The following is a 14,195-nucleotide window of genomic DNA, read 5'->3' as shown; positions in this document are numbered from 1 at the left end:
TTCGGCTCGATTTCCCGGAAGTTGGCGAATAGTTTCAATTCCCGGGGAAGCTAAACTAACCTCTGATGGCCTTAGTTTGCAGTTAAATTGACAGAGGAAAACTTTTTGAACGCTCACTTTCGAGCTTATGAGTCGAAAAATAGCCCCACTTAACTTTAAGACTGAAAGAGTAGTCGAGACCGCCTTACGCGCATCCTTATTTTGGGATACTTCGGCTGGATTTCCCGGAAATAGGGGGATATTTTCCAGTCCCGGGGACTCTAAACTAACTCCTGATGGCCTTGGTTTCCAGTGAAATGGACACAGGAACACTTTTTGAACGCGCACTTTCGAGCTTGCTGGCCGAAATATAGCCCTACTTCTTTTTAAGACTGAAAGAGTAGGCGGGAGCGCCTTACGCGCATTGTGATTTTGAGGATCTTCGGCTCGATCTGGCGAAACTTGGGAGATATTTTCCAGTCCCAAAGTCTCTAAACTCACTCCTGATTGTCTAAGATGTGAGTGAAATAGGGACAAAAATTTTTGAACCCTTACTTTCGAGCTTCTGGAGTTAAATCTAAGCCCACTTTGCCTTAAGACTGAAAGAGTAACCGAGACCCTCTTAAGCGCATCGTGATTTTGACTAACTTCGGCTGGATTTCCCGTAACTTGGGGGATATTTCCAGTCCCTTGGACGCTAAACTAAGTCGTGATGGCCTTGTTTTGCAGTGATATGGACACAGCAAAACTTTCTAAACACTCAGTTTCGAGCTTCTGGGCGGAAAAATTGCCCCACTTCACTTTAAGACTGAAAGAGTAGCCGACACCACCGTATGCGCGTCGTGATTTTGATCAACTTCGGTTAAATTTCCCGGAACTTGGGGAATATTTTCCAGTCCCGGGGACTCTAAACTGATCCCCGACGTCCTTGGTCTCCAGTAAAATGGACACAGCACCACTTTTTGAACGTTTACTTTCGAGCTTGTGGGCCGAAATATAGCCCCACTTCACTTTAAGACTGAAAGAGTAGCCGGGACCGCCTTACGCGCATGGTAATTTTGTCGAACTTTGGCTTGATTTCCTGGGACTTGGGGGATATTTTCCAGTCCCGGAAGCTCTAAACTAACTCCTGAACGCCTTGGTTTTTAGTGAAATGGACACAGGTAAAAGGGGCGCACGCTAGGTTTCCAGGTTGTAGGCCGAAATATAGCCCAACTTTATTTTAAGACTGAAAGTGTACACGAAACCGCCTTAAGCGCATCGAAATTTTTAGCCACTATGGCTCGATCTGCCAAAACTTGGGGGATATTTTCCAGTCCCGGGGACTCTACCCTAACTCTTGATGGCCTTAGTTTTCAGTAAAATGGTCACAGGTAACAGGAGCGCACGCTCGGTGTCGAGCTTCTAGGCCGAAATGTAGCCCCAGTTCATTTTAAGACTGAAAGAGTAAATGAAACTCCCGTAGGCTTATCGTAATTTTAAGAAAGTATGGCTCAATTTGCCGAAACTTGGAGGATAGCTTCCAGTCTTGAGGATTCTAAACTATCTCCCGATGGACTTAGTTCTTAATGAAATGGACACAGGTAAAAGGAAAGCACGCTCGGTGTCGAGCTTGTAGAACCGAAAGATAGGCCAACTTCATTTTCGGAGTAAACGAGTAGCCGAGACGGCCTTACGCGCATCGTGATTTTGAGCATCTTTGCCTCGGTTTGCTGGAAGTCGGGGCATATTTTCCAGTCCCGAGGACTCTATGCTAACTCCTGATGAACTTAGTTTTCAGTGATACGTACACAGGCAAAAGGAGCGCACGCTCGGTGTTGAGCTTGTCGGCCGAAATATAGCCCCACTTCATTTTAAGACTGAAAGAGTAGCCGACACCGCTATACGCGCATCGTGATTTTGAGCAACTTTGGCTCGATCTGCCAGAATTTGGGAAATATTTTCCAGTCCCAAGGACTCTAAACTAACTCCTGATGGACTAAGATGTCAGTGAAATGGACACAGGTAAAATTAGCGCACGCCCGGTCTCGAGCTTTTGGGTCGAAATATAGCCGCCCTTAATTTCAAGACTGAAAGAGTAGCCGAGACCGCCTTACGCGCATCGTGATTTTGGGCCACTTTTGCTCGATTTCCCGGAAGTTGGCGAATAATTTAAAGTCCCCGGGACGCTAAACTAACTCCCGATGACCTTGGTTTGCAGTTTAATGAACACAGCAAAACATTGCTCACCTTCGAGCTTCAGGGCCGAAATATAGCCCTACTTAAATTTAAGACTGAAAGAATAGCCGAGAGCCCGTTACGCGCATCGTCATTTTCATCAACTTCGGCGCCACTTCCTGGAACTTGGAGAATATTTTCCAGTCCCGGGGACTCTATACTAACTCCTGATGGCCTTGATTTGCAGTGAAATGGACACAGCAAAACTTTTTGAACGCTCACTTTCGAGCTTGTGGGCCTAAATATAGCCACACTTCACTTTAAGACTGAAACAGTAGGCGAGACCGCGTTACAAGCATCGTGATTTTGATTAACTTCTGCTCGCTTTCCTGGAACTTGGGGAATATTTTCCAGTCCCGGGGACTCTAAACTAACTCATGATGGCCATGGTTTGCAGTGAAATTCACACAGCACAAGTTTTTGAACGCACACTTTCGAGCTTCTAGGCCGAAATATAGTCCCACATCACTTACGACTTAAATAGTAGCCGAGACCGGCGTGCGCGCATCGTGATTTTGACCAACTTCGGTTCGATATTCCGGAACTTGGAAGATATTTTCCAGTCCCAGGGACTCTAAACTAACTCTTGATGGCCTTGGTTTGCAGTGAAATGGAGACAGCAAAACTTTTTGAACGCCTACCTTCAAGCTTCTGGGCCGAAATATAACCCATTTCACTTTATTACTGAAAAAGTAGCCGAGACCGCCTTACGCGCATCGTGATTTTGACAAACTTCGAGTGGATTTCCCGGAACTTGGGGGATATTTTCCAGTCCCTTGGACGATAAACTAGGTGCCGATGGCCTTGTTTTGCAGTGAAATGGACACAGCAAAGCTTTTTGAACGCTCACTTTCGAGCTTGTGAGCCGAAATATAGCCATACTTCACTTTAAGACTGGAACAGTAGCCGAGACCACGTTTCGCGCATCGTGATTTTGATCAACTTCGGCTCGATTTCCCGGAACTTGCGAAATATTTTCCAGTCCCGCGGACTCTATACTAACTCGTGCTGGTCTTGGTTTGCAGTGAAAGTGACAGAGCATAACTTTTTAAACACTCACTTTCGAGCTTCTGGGCCGAAATATTGCCCCACTTAACTTTAAGACGGAAACAGTAGCCGATACCGCATTTCGCGCATCGTGAGTTTGATCAACTTCGGTTCGATTCCCCGGAACTTGGGCAATATTTTTCAGTCCCGGGGACTCTAACCTAACCCCTGATGGCCTTGGTTTGCAGTGAAATGGACACAACAAAACTTTTTGAACGCTCACTTTCGAGCTTGTGGGCCGAAATATAACCACACTTTACTTTAAGACTGAAACAGTAGCCGAGACCGCATTTTGCGCATCGTGATTTTGATCAACTTCGGCTCGCTTTCCCGGAACTTGGGCAATATTTTCCAGTCCCGGGGACCCTAAACTAACTTTTGATAGCTTTGGTTTGCAGTGAAATGCACACAGCAAAACTTTTTGAACGCTGACTTTCGAGCTTCTGGACAGAAATATAGCCCGACTTTACTTTAAGACTGAAAGAGTAGCCGAAACCGCCTTACGTATATCGTAATTTTGACGAACTTCCAATGGATTTCCCGGAACTTGGGGGATATTTTCCAGTCCCTTGGACGCTAAACTAAGTCGTGATGGCCTTGTTTTGAAGTGAAATGGACACAGCAAAACTTTTTTAACGCTCACTTTCTAGCTTTTGGGCCGAAATATAGGCACACTTGACTTTAAGACTGAAAGAGTAGCGGGCACTACCTTACGCAAATCGTGATTTTGACCAACTTCGTCTCGATTTCCCGGAAGTTGGGGGATATTTTCCAGTCCCGGGGACTCTAAACTAACCCCTGATTGCCTCGGTTTGCAGTGAAATGGACACAGCAAAACTTTTTGAAAACTCACTGTCGGACTTCTCGCCCGAAATATAGCCCCACTTCACTTTAAGACAGAAAAAGTAGCCGAGACCACTTTAGGGGCATCGTGATTTTCACCAGCCTTGGCTCAATTTTCCGGACCTTGGGGCATATTTTCTTGTCCCGGGGACGCTAAACTAACTCCTGATGGCCTTGGTTTGCAGTGAAATGAACACAGGAAAACTTTTTGAACGCTCACTTTCGGGCTTCTGGCCCGAAATATAGCCCCACCACTTCACTGAAACAGTAGCCGAGACTACCTTACGCAAATCGTGATTTTGACCAACTTCGGCTCGATTTCCCGGAAGTTGGGGGATATTTTCCAGTCCCGGGGACTCTAAACTACCTCCTGATGGCTTTGGTTTGCAGTGAAATAAACACAGGGAAACTTTTTGAACGCTCACTTTCAAGCTCCTGGGCAGGAATAAAGCCTCACTTCACTTTAAGACTGAAACAGCAAGCGAGACCGCCTAACGCGCACCGTGATTTTGACCAACTTCGGCTAAATTTCCCTTAACTTGGGGGATATTTTCCAGTCCCGAAGACTCTTAAGTAACCCCTGATGGCCTTCGTTTGCATTGAAATGGATACAGCAAAACTTTTTGCAGCTCAATTTTGAGCTCCTGGGCCGAAATATAGCCCCACTTCACTTTAAGACTGAAAGACTAGCCAAGACCGTCTTAGCGCGCATCGTGATTTTGACCAACGTCTTCTTCATTTTCCGGAACTTGGGAAATATATTGCAGTCCCGGGGACTCTAAACTAACTCCTGATGGCCTTGGTTTGCAGTGAAATGGACACAGCAAGTTTTTTGCAGCGCTCACTTTGGAGCTTCTGGGCCGAAATAGAGCCCCACTTCAATCTAAGACTGAAAAAGTAGCCGAGGCCGCCTTAGGCGCATCGTGATTTTGACCAACTTCGGCTTTAGTTGCCAGAACTTAAAAGATATTTTCCAGTCCCGGGGACTCTAAACTAACTCACGATGGCCTTGGTTTTCAGTGAAATTGAGAAAGGAAAACTTTTTGAATGCTCACTTTCGAGCTTCTGGACCGAAATATAGTCCTACTGCAGTTTAAGACTGAAAGAGTAGCCGAGACCGCCTTACGCGAATCGTTATTTTGACCATCTTCGTCTCGATTTCGCGGAACTTGGGGGATATTTTCCAGTTCCGGGCACTGTAAACTACTTCCTGAGGGCCTTGCTTTGCAGTGAAATGGGCACAACATAACTTTTTGAACGCTCACTTTCGAGCTTCTGGGCTGAAATATACAGCCACGTCACTTTAAGGCTCAAAGAGTAGCCGAGACTGCTTTACGCGCATCGTAATTTTGACAAACTTCGGCTCGATTTCCCGCAACTTGGGGGATATTTTGATGTCCCGGAGACTGTAAACTATCTCCTGATGTGGCTTGGTTCGCGGTGAAATGGACACAGCAAAACTTTTTGAACTTTCACTTTCGAGCTTCTGGGCCGAAATATAGCCCGAGTTCACTTTAAGAATGAAAGAATAGCCGACACCGCCTTACGCGCATCGTGATTTTGACCAACTTTGGCTCGATTTCCCGGGAAATGGGGAATATTTTCCGGTACCGGGGACTCTAAAGTAACTCCTCAATGCGTTGGTTTGCATTGAAATGGAGAGAGCAAAACTTTTTCAACGCTCCCCTTCGGGCTTCTGAGCCGAAATATAGCCCCACTTCAGTTTAAGACTGAAAGAGTAGCCGACACCGTCTTACGCGCATCGTGATTTTGACAAACTTCGGCTCGATTTCCCGAAACTTCGGGTATATATTCAAGTCCCAAGGACTCTAAACTAACCCCTGATGGCCTTGGTCTGCAGTGAAACGGACACAGCAATTTTTTTTGAACCCTTACTTTCGAAAGTCATGGCCGAAATAAAGCCCCACTTCACTGTAAGACTGAAATAGTAGCCGAGACCGCCTTAGACGCATCGTGATTTTGACCAACTTCGGCTTGAGTTGCCAGAACTTAAGGGACTCTAAACTAACTCATGATGGCCTTGGTTTTCAGTTAAATTGAGAGAGAAAAACTTTTTGAACGCTCACTTTCGAGCTTCTGGGCCGAAATATACAGCCACGTCACTTTAAGACTAAAAGAGTAGCCGAGACTGCTTTACGCGCATCGTGATTTTGACAAACTTCGGCTCGATTTCCCGGTACTTGGGGGATATTTTGATGTCCCAGAGACTGTAAAGAATCTGCTGATGTGGCTTGGTTTGCGGTGAAATGGACACAGCAAATCTTTTTGAACTTTAACTTTCTAGCTTCTGGGCCGAAATATAGCCCCAGTTCACTTTAAGAATGAAAGAGTAGCCGAGACCGCCTTACGCGCATCGTGATTTTGACAAAATTCGGCTCAATTTCCCCGAACTTGGGCGATATTTTCCCGTCCCGACGAGTCTAAACTAACTCCTGATGGCCTTGGTTTGCAGTGAAATGGACACAGCACAACTTTTTGAACACTCACTTTTGAGCTTCTGGGCCGAAGCATAGCCCCTACTTCACTTTAAGACTGAAAGACTAGCCGAGACCGCCTTACGCGCATCGTGATTTTGGGCTACTTCGGCTCGAGTTCCCGGAACTTGGGAGTCCCGGGCACTCTAAACTAATTCCTGATGGCCTTGGTTTTCAGTGAAATGGACACAGCCATACTCTTTGAACGTTTACTTTCGAGCTTGTGGGCCGAGATATAGCCCCACTTCACTTTAAGACTGAAAGAGTAGCCGGGACCGCCTTACGCGCATGGTAATTTTGTCGAACTTCGGCTTGATTTCCTGGGACTTGGGGGATATTTTCCAGTCCCGGAAGCTCTAAACTAGCTCCTGAACGCCTTGGTTTTTAGTGAAATGGACACAGGTAAAAGGGGCGCACGCTAGGTTTCCAGGTTGTAGGCCGAAATATAGCCCCACTTTATTTTAAGACTGAAAGTGTACACGAAACCGCCTTAAGTGCATCGAAATTTTTAGCCACTATGGCTCGATCTGCCAAAACTTGGGGGATATTTTCCAGTCCCGGGGACTCTACCCTAACTCTTGATGGCCTTAGTTTTCAGTAAAATGGTCACAGGTAACAGGAGCGCACGCTCGGTGTCGAGCTTCTAGGCCGAAATGTAGCCCCAGTTCATTTTAAGACTGAAAGAGGAAACGAAACTGCCGTAGGCTTATCGTAAGTTTGAGAAAGTATGGCTCAATTTGCCGAAACTTGGAGGATAGCTCTCCAGTCTCGAGGATTCTAAACTATCTCCTGATGGACTTAGTTCTTAGGGAAATGGACACAGGTAAAAGGAGAGCACGCTCGGTGTCGAGCTTGTAGAACCGAAATATAGCCCCACTTCATTTTTGGAGTAAACGAGTAGCCGAGACCGCCTTACGCGCATCGTGATTTTGAGCATCTTTGGCTCGATTTGCTGGAATTCGGGGGATATTTTCCAGTCCCGAGGACTCTATGCTAACTCCTGATGAACTTAGTTTTCAGTGATATGTACACAGGCAAAAGGAGCGCACGCTCGGTGTTGAGCTTGTCGGCCGAAATATAGCCCCACTTCATTTTAAGACTGAAAGAGTAGCCGACACCGCCTTACGCGCATCGTGATTTTGAGCAACTTTGGCTCGATCTGCCAGAATTTGGGAAATATTTTCCAGTCCCAAGGACTCTAAACTAACTCCTGATGGCCTAAGATGTTAGTGAAATGGACACAGGTAAAATTAGCACACGCCCGGTCTCGAGCTTCTAGGTCGAAATATAGCCCCCCTTTATTTTAAGACTGAAAGAGTAGCCGAGACCGCCTTACGCGCATCGTGATTTTGGGCCACTTTTGCTCGATTTCCCGGAAGTTGGCGAATAATTTAAAGTCCCGGGGACGCTAAACTAACTCCCGATGACCTTGGTTTGCAGTTTAATGAACACAGCAAAACATTCTGAACGCTCACCTTCGAGCTTCAGGGCCGAAATATAGCCCTACTTAAATTTAAGACTGAAAGAATAGCCGAAAGCCGTTTCGCATATCGTAATTTTCATCAACTTCGGCGCCATTTCCTGGAATTTGGAGAATATTTTCCAGTCCCGGGAACTCTAAACTAACTCGTGCTGGTCTTGGTTTGCAGTGAAACGGAAACAGAAAAAGTTTTTGAACGCATACTTTCGAGCTTCTGGACCGAAATAGAACCCCACTTCACATGAAGACTGAAAGAGTAGCCGAGACCGCCTTACGTGCATCGTGATTTTGAGCAACTTCGGCTCGATTTGCCGGAACTTAGGGGATATATTCCAGTTCTGAGGACTCTAAACTAATTCCTGATGGCCTTGGTTTGCAGTAAAATGGACCCAGCAAAACTTTTTGAACGCTCAATTTCGAGCTTTTGGGCCAAAATATAGCCCCCCATTACTTTAACACTGAAAGAGTAGCCGAGACCGCCTTACGCGCATCGTGATTTTGACAAACTTCGGGTTGATTTCCCGGAACTTGGGGGATATTTTCCAGTCCCGGGGACTCTCAACTAACTCCTGCTTGTCTTGGTTTGCAGTGAAATGGACACAGCGAAAGTTTTTGAACGCTCACTCTCGAGCTTCTGGGCCGAAATAGAACCCCATTTTACTTTAAGACTGAAAGAGTAGGCGAGACCGTCTTGAGCGAATCGTGATTTTGAGCAATTTCGCGTTTATTTCCCGAAACTCGGGGGATATATTCCAGTCAAAGGGACTCTAAAGTAACTCCTGATGGCCTTGGTTTTCAGTGAAATGGACAAAGCACAACTTTGGAGCTTCTGGGCAGAAATATAGCCCCACTTTACTTTAAGACTGAATGAGTAGATGAGACCGCCTTACGTTTTGGGCAAATCGTCATTTTGACCAACTTCGGGTCGGTTTCCCGGAACTTGGAGGATATATTCCATTTCCGCGGGCTCTAAACTAACTCCTGATGGCCTTGGTTTTCAGTGAAATGGACAAAGGAAAGCTTTTTGAACACTCTCTTTGTAGCTTCTGGGCCGAAATAGAATGCCACTTCACTTTCAGACTGAAATAGTAGCCGAGACCGCGTCACGCGCATCGTGAGTTAGACCAAGTTCAGCTCGATTTCACGCGACGTTTGGGATATTTTCCAGTCCGGGGGACTCTAAACTAACTCGGGATGGCCTTGGTTTGCACTGAAATGGGCACAGCATAACTTTTTGAACGCCCACTTTGGAGCTTCTGGGCCGAAATATAGCCCTACTTCACCTTAAGACTGAAAGAGTAGCCGAGATCGCCTTACGCGCATCGTGATTTTGACCTTTTTCGGATCAATTTCTCGGAACTTCGGGGATATTTTCCAGTCTCGGGGACTCTAAACTAACTCCTGATGGCCTTGCTCTTCATTAAAATGGACAGAGCAAAACTTTTTGAACGCTCACTTTCGAGCTTGTGGGCCGAAATATAGCCACACTTTACTTTAAGACTGAAACAGTAGCCGAGACCGCATTTCGCGCATCGTGATTTTGATGAACTTCGGCTCCAATTCCCGGGACCTGAGGGATATTTTCCAGTCTCGGGGACTCTAAACTAACTCCTGATGGCCTTGGTTTGTATTGAAATGGACACAGCACAATTTTTTGAACGGACACCTTCGAGATTCTGGGCCGAAATATAGCCCCACTTCACTTAAGACTGAAAGAGTAGCCGAGACCGCCTTGCTCGCATCGTGAGTTTGACAAACTTCGGGTCGATATTCCGGAACTTGGGGGATATTTTCCAGTCCCAGGAACTCTAAACTAATTCCTGATGGCCTTGGTTTGCAGTGAAATGGACAGAGCAAAACTGTTTGAACGCTCACCTTCGAGCTTCCTGGCCGAAATAAAGCCCCACTTTACTTTAAGACTTAAAGAGTAACCGAGACCACCTTACGCGATATGTGATTTTGACAAACTTCGGGTGGATCGCCCGGAACTTGGGGAATATTTTCCAGTCCCGGGGACGCTAAACTAACTTTTGAAAGCTTTGGTTTGCAGTGAAATGGACACAGCAAAACGTTTTGAACGCTCACTTTCGAGCTTCTGGACAGAAATATAGCCCCACTTCACTTTAAGACTGAAAGGGTAGCCGACACCGCTTTGGGAGCATCGTGATTTTGACCACATTCAGCTCGATTTACCGGAACTTGGGGAATATTTTCCAGTCCCAGGGACGCTAAACTAACTCGTGATGGCCTTCTTTTTAAGTCAAACAACAAAGCAAAACTTTTTGAACGCTCACTTTCGGGCTTCTGGGCCGAAATATAGCCCCACTTCACTTTAAGACTGAAACAGTAGCCGATACCGCATTTCGCGCATCGTGATTTTGATCAACTTCGGTTCGATTCCCGGAACCTGGGCGATATTTTTCAGTCCCGGGGATTCTAAACTAACCCCTGATGGCCTTGGTTTGCAGTGAAATGGACACAGCAAAACTTTTTGAACGCTCACTTTCGAGCTTCTGGCCCGAAATATAGCCCCACTTCACTTTAAGACAGAAAGAGTAGCCGAGACCACTTTAGGGGCATCGTGATTTTGACGAACCTCGGCTCAATTTCCCGGACCTTGGGGCATATTTTCTCGTCCCGGGAATGCTAAACTAACTCCTGATGGCTTTGGTTTGCAGTGAAATGAACACAGCAAAACGTTTTGAACGCTCACTTTCGGGTTTCTGCGCCGAAATGTAGCCCCAGTTCACTTTAAGAATGAAGGAGTAACCGAGACCGCCTTACGCGCATCGTGATTTTGACAAAATTCGGCTAGATTTCCCCGAACTTGGGCGATATTTTCAAGTCCCGGGGACTCTAAACCAACTCCTGATGGCCTTGGTTTGCAGTGAAATGGACGCAGGAAAACTTTTTGAACGCTCAGTTTCGAGCTTCTGGGCCGAAATACAACCGTATTTCACTTTAAGACTGAAATAGTAGCCGAGACCGCCTTACGAGCATCGTGATTTTGACTAACTTCTGGTGGATTTCCCGTAACTTGGGGGATATTTCCAGTCCCTTGGACGCTAAACTAAGTCGTGGTGCCCTTGTTTTGCAGTGAAATGGACACAGCAAAACTTTTGAAACACTCAGTTTCCAGCTTCTGGGCCGAAATATTGCCCCACTTCACTTTAAGACTGAAAGAGTAGCCGAGACCGCCGTACGCGCGTCGTGATTTTGACCAACTTCGGTTAAGTTTCCCGGAACTTGGGGGATATTTTCCAGTCCCGGGGACTCTAAACGGACCGCCGACGTCCTTGGTCTGCAGTAAAATGGACACAGCAAAACTTCTTGAACGCTCACTTTTGAGCTTCTGGGCCGAAATATAGCTGCACTTCACTTTAAGAGTGAAAGAGTAGCCGAGACCGCCTTACGCCCATCCTAATTTTGACGAACTTCGGCTCGATTTCCCGGAACTTGGGGGATATTTTCCAGTCCCGCGCACTCTAAAGTAACTCCTGATGCCCTTGCTCTAGAGTGAAATGGACACAGCACAACTTTTTGAACGCTCACTTTCGACCTTCTAGGCTGAAATATTGCCCCAGTTCACTTTAAGAATGAAAGAGTAACCGGTACCGCTTTACGCGCATCGTGATTTTGACCAACTTTGGCTCGATTTCCCGGGAAATGGGGGATATTTTCCGGTACCGGGGACTCTAAACTAACTCGTGATTGCCTTGGTTTGCAGTGAAATGGACACAGCACAACTTTTTGAACGCTCACGTTTGAGCTTCTGGGCCGAAGCATAGCCCTACTTCACTTTAAGACTGAAAGACTAGCCGAGACCGCCTTACGCGCATCGTGATTTTGGGCTACTTCGGCTCCAGTTCCCGGAACTTGGGAGATAATTCCCAGTCCCGGGCACTCTAAACTAATTCCTGATGGCCTTGGTTTTCAGTGAAATAGACACAGCCAAACTCTTTGAACGTTCACTTTCGAGCTTCTGGGCCGAAATATAGCCCCACTTTAATTTAAGACTCAAAGTGTACACGAGACCGCCTTAAGGGCATCGAAATTTTTAGCCACTATGGCTCGATCTGCCAAAACTTGGGGGATATTTTCCAGTCCCGGGGACTCTACCCTAACTATTGATGGCCTTAGTTTTCAGTAAAATGGTCACAGCTAACAGGAGCGCACGCTCGGTGTCGATCTTCTAGGCCGAAATGTAGCCCCAGTTCATTTTAAGACTGAAAGAGTAAACGAAACTGCCGTAGGCTTATCGTAATTTTAAGAAAGTATGGCTCAATTTGCCGAAACTTGGAGGACAGCTTACAGTATCGAGGATTCTAAACTATCTCCTGATGGACTTAGTTCTTAGTGAAATGGACACAGATAAAAGAAGAGGACGCTCGGTGTCGAGCTTGTAGAACCGAAACATAGCCCCACTTCATTTTCGGAGTAAACGAGTAGCCGAGACCGCCTTACGCGCATCGTGATTTTGAGCATCTTTGGCTCGATTTGCCGGAATTCGGGGAATATTTTCCAGTCCCGAGGACTCTATGCTAACTCCTGATGAACTTAGTTTTCAGTGATATGTACACAGGCAAAAGGAGCGCACGCTCGGTGTTGAGCTTGTTGGGCGAAATATAGCCCCACTTCATTTTAAGACTGAAAGAGTAGCCGAGACCGCCTTACGCGCATCGTGATTTTGAGCAACTTTGGCTCGATCTGCCAGAATTTGGGAAATATTTTCCAGTCCCAAGGACTCTAAACTAACTCCTGATGGACTAAGATGTCAGTGAAATGGACACAGGTAAAATTAGCGCACGCCCGGTCTCGACCTTCTAGGTCGAAATATAGCGCCCCTTTATTTTAAGACTGAAAGAGTAGCCGAGACCGCCTTACGCGCATCGTGATTTTGGGCCACTTTTGCTCGATTTCTCGGAAGTTGGCGAATAATTTAAAGTCCCCGGGACGCTAAACTAACTCCCGATGACCTTGGTTTGCAGTTTAATGAACACAGCAAAACATTCTGAACGCTCACCTTCGAGCTTCAGGGCCGAAATATAGCCCTACTTAAATTTAAGACTGAAAGAATAGCCGAGAGCCCGTTACGCGCATCATAATTTTCATCAACTTTGGCGCCATTTTTGGAACTTGGAGAATATTTTCCAGTCCCGGGGACTCTAAACTAACTCCAGATCGCCTTGGTTTGCAGTGAAATGGACACAGCAAGACTTTATTGAACGCTCACTTTCCAGCTTGTGGGCCTAAATATAGCCACACTTGACTTTAAGACTGAAACAGTAGCCGAGACCGCGTTACGCGCATCATCATTTTGATCAACTTCTGCTCGCTTTCCTGGAACTTGGGGAATATTTTCCAGTCCCGGGGACTCTAAACTAACTCCTGATGGCCATGGTTTTCAGTGAAATTCACACAGCACAAGTTTTTGAACGCACACTTTCGAGCTTCTAGGCCGAAATATAGTCCCACATCATTTACGACTTAACGAGTAGCCGAGACCGGCGTGCGCGCATCGTGATTTTGACGAACTTCGGGTCAATATTTCGGAACTTGGTGGATATTTTCCAGTCCCAGGGACTCCAAACGAACTCTTGAAGGCCTTGGTTTGCAGTGAAATGGAGACAGCAAAACTTTTTGAACGCTCACCTTCAAGCTTCTGGGCCGAAGTATAGCCCACTTTACTTTAACACTGAAAGAGTAGCCGAGACCGCCTTACGCGCATCGTGATTTTGACAAACTTCGGGTTGATTTCCCGGAACTTGCGGGATATTTTCCAGTCCCGGGGACTCTCAACTAACTCCTGCTTGTCTTGGTTTGCAGTGAAATGGACACAGCGAAAGTTTTTGAACGCTCACTCTCGAGCTTTTGGGCCGAAATAGAGCCCCATTTTACTTTAAGACTGAAAGAGTAGGCGAGACCGTCTTGAGCGAATCGTGATTTTGAGCAATTTCGCGTTTATTTCCCGAAACTTGGGGGATATATTCCAGTCAAAGGGACTCTAAAGTAACTCCTGATGGCCTTGGTTTTCAGTGAAATGGACAGAGCACAACTTTGGAGCTTCTGGCCAGAAATATAGCCCCACTTTACTTTAAGACTGAAAGAGTAGATGAGACCGCCTTACGCGCATC

The sequence above is a fragment of the Orbicella franksi genome, chromosome 7 (genome assembly GCF_964199315.1).
Source record: "Orbicella franksi chromosome 7, jaOrbFran1.1, whole genome shotgun sequence".
Lineage (NCBI taxonomy): Eukaryota > Metazoa > Cnidaria > Anthozoa > Scleractinia > Merulinidae > Orbicella > Orbicella franksi.
This window is presented reverse-complemented; position numbering follows the sequence as displayed.